At 43.5% G+C, this 3,241-nt stretch overlaps 1 long non-coding RNA gene across 1 annotated transcript; it reads right to left on the bottom strand.

Annotated features, from left to right (window-relative positions):
• Nucleotides 1–503: 503 nt before the first annotated feature.
• Nucleotides 504–2,325, bottom strand: LOC105703485. The gene is made up of 6 exons (XR_001104363.2): nt 2,077–2,325; nt 1,860–1,998; nt 1,501–1,698; nt 1,084–1,328; nt 836–1,024; nt 504–780 (listed from the first exon to the last, which is right to left on the bottom strand). It is a non-coding gene; the product is annotated as an uncharacterized LOC105703485 (long non-coding RNA).
• Between the last annotated feature and the right edge of the window lie 916 nt (nt 2,326–3,241).

Consider the following 3,241-nt stretch of genomic DNA (forward strand, 5'->3'; position numbering starts at 1 on the left):
CTCCTGATCATCTAAGAATTGTCCTGACACATTCAAAACTTGGATTTTTAAAAAAAATTGTTTAACTCAGTCCAGACCAGAACCAAAATGGCGTCCAGCTCTCATATTTCGATCAATATACAATTACCGAAGGCTCTGATATGAGAATCGAAAGGGTCAGGAAAATTTTTCGACAATTTAGAATACTCTGGTAATCGATAAACTCGCATTTGAACGGGATAAAGGCAAAAAAAGTGTTGTATGCGCTTCTTTGCTAAAACGATGGGAATACGAGGTCTCGGATTGAAAATTTAATTGACCTGGAAATCACAGATGGCGCAGGGGGTCCCTCCGCAGTCAATTAGGGCCCCAGAAGGCATGAATCCAGAGGATTTCTGGAGTTTTACTTCGATTTCTTTATAATTATTGTACGAAAACGACAGGTGGAGTACGCCATTTGGTACAGTACCCAATATAATTCGATATAGCTGTCGATATAAAAACGAACGTCGGCAACGTAGGCATTTAGAAAGATCTTTATCGACGTTGATCAAGTTCCTCGACGTGTTTCACTTCACCTTAAGTTACTCTGCTAGTTCCGTTAATTCCTGGATTAATTTCATTTCCCCGGCGGTGGAAGTGTGCCTGATAGTCCAACCATAAGTGCTCATATATCCTATGGATCATCTGTTCAGTGGACATACTGCAGCCGGCGTCCAGGTCCATCCTCGGATCCTGAGGGGAGCGCAGCCAGCATGGACCAGCTCCCGCCAATCAGGGACGTCTATTTTACCCAGATCCCTAAAACACGCAATAAAAAATATTTTATATATTAAAAGTACTAAAAATTACTTACCTCGATTTTGTGACCAATCGGGCCAAGCGTGGCAACATTACGCCCTGATGATGATCATAGATTCGGCCACTTGTTGACAAGGCGAGCTGAATTTCAATGCCACTTCCCTGTCATCGATCTGTGGCAAACTTCAGGCCCTCAGGAAACAAGAGGCCATCTGAGAGCCACTTCAAATCACGATTATACCACCTGGAACAGAAAACATATTTACCATCCCGACGATGGAGGAATCGAGATGTCAGCTTTACTTTTCGGCTTCCTTGACATTCTCCCACCAGCTGGGAGACTCCACCTGAAACTCATAAATCGTTCTAATTAATTCCCTAGTTAAGGGAGAACGAACGATATTATTTACTCTACCTTAAATAATAATTTCTTCCGTCGAGACATCGGGGCAATCCTTCCGATCCCTCCGATGTGGGGTTCTAAGGGTTCGATGGGTCTTCCTTCGGGCCCATTGGTCTCGGGAGACTCCATCGATACTCCTGGAACTCTGAAAATAAACCAACCATTAATACGTAATAATATTATTTTATTACAAAATAAATATGCGATGCAGACTAATTTGCCATTGTTGGATGACGCATAGATTTAGACATAAATATCCTAATCATCCTTTTAATTATTAAGATAATAACCCTCGGATTAATTAATAAGATAACTACCCTCGGAACCTTCTCAGATTGTTTACTCAAATGCTTCATCGTCCTGTGTACGAATCAGTTCCCACGGGACGAAGTGGTTTCCTTCAAATAGTCCTTAGACTATTTCCTTCGACCCCATGATTCATGCAGGCCCTTTTCCTCCCTTTTTGAAATCCACTCGAACTAGTCAATTCCTATTGGTCCTCGAGTTTCTCCCACCTTTTTAACAGAATATTGTAGAGTCTCGAACAAGACTTTAAGAAAAGTACGAGTCAGAATAAGATTAGCAAAGAATCGGAGGGCATCGAAGCAAAACTTAGTTGGACATAGCCTAAGTCTACAGTGAACGGGATTTTTAATAAAGAAGGTTTAGCTTTTACCCTAAACGGTCTTCACCTACGACGAATATCCAACACCATACATGAACGACACCAAGAAACTCCTCCACGTCTGGGGGATCAAATTGTCCAGGATGGTTGAGGACACGTGGTCCATCCTCCCTCGATCCTCTGAAGAGTCCTGAAAATAAATAATTCATTAATAAATCTTAAGTGACGAGGTGTCACCTGGAACTTTCAAAATACATTAAAAAATTACCTGGATTTATGGCTTCTCCTCCAGGGGTCTTCCCGGGCCCATGCCGATGTCAGGAAGCCAGCTGGGGGGTCCTCAGGATCCTCTGCGGCACTTGAAAATTACAAACTAATTAATAAAAATCCATGCGAGGTGATGGCTCGGTCAGCCGGACCACCTCGCCACTTCCCGCACCCGGAACGCGACTCCAGGGCCATTTCGGGGCCTGAGCCTAAGCGCACACGATAGGGGAGGATGGTTGCTTTAATTGGAGCTATCCTGCAAGCCTCTATCAAAGAATTCAGAAGTCTCCATAGAAGCCCAGAAGGATACGGACGTTCGATGCTCGATAAATAGTACGTTAGCCAACAGATGGTGGCGCTGTAGTCATCTCTCCATCTCTTTTAATCTTATGGCGATATATAGCGAATTGTATTCTTTCTTTATCTTACCCACAATACTTGCCTTTCTATATGCGTCTCTCTTCCTCCCGAATGTGAGATATCGTTGGCTAACACATGCGATCTCTCTTTTACCCCCACTTCTGGTTTGTTAGCCAACTTTTAGAGCATCAAGCGCTAACATAGAATCTGGGCTTCTATGGGATTTATGAATTCTTTGCCTCTATGCACTCGCGAACGCGAATTATTAGTTATTAAAACGCGGCGGAGGGCCAAGCGGTTCCGCCGTCGTCGGGCCGCTGCCATGTTCAGAGGGTCGACACTGCCATCTATTGGGGTGTAATGTTTTATGCACTACCGCCATCTTCAGTTGGAGTAAACCTTCTTCGCGAACTAAGTTATTTGGCGGGCTATTCAAATTCACTTATTAAACGAAGGGGTATTTTCGGGATTTAAAAAGTACTTGCAATGATTAAAACAGGCGTTGCTTAAACTGACACACAAATGTAAGAAAACAGTATATTAAACATAAAATAAGTAACAAAAGTGTCAGTGGCGCAACGCCTGTTTTAAATCACTGTAAGGACTGAAATAATTACACTAAACATTAGTTAAAAAGTAACATATTTATTAAGATAAAAATANGGGTGTTTCACTTCACCTTAAGACCGCGGTGCAGCGGCCTCACCCCGTACCTTCGGTCCTGAGGAGCTTTGGAACATAGAGAAGACTCCATGATCCGCCTCGCTCTACTCCCCCTCCCCCCCCCCCGCCGACGCCCGGAGGTA

This window comes from Orussus abietinus, unplaced genomic scaffold (genome assembly GCF_000612105.2).
Source record: "Orussus abietinus isolate OABI.00-Male unplaced genomic scaffold, Oabi_2.0 scaffold1326, whole genome shotgun sequence".
Lineage (NCBI taxonomy): Eukaryota > Metazoa > Arthropoda > Insecta > Hymenoptera > Orussidae > Orussus > Orussus abietinus.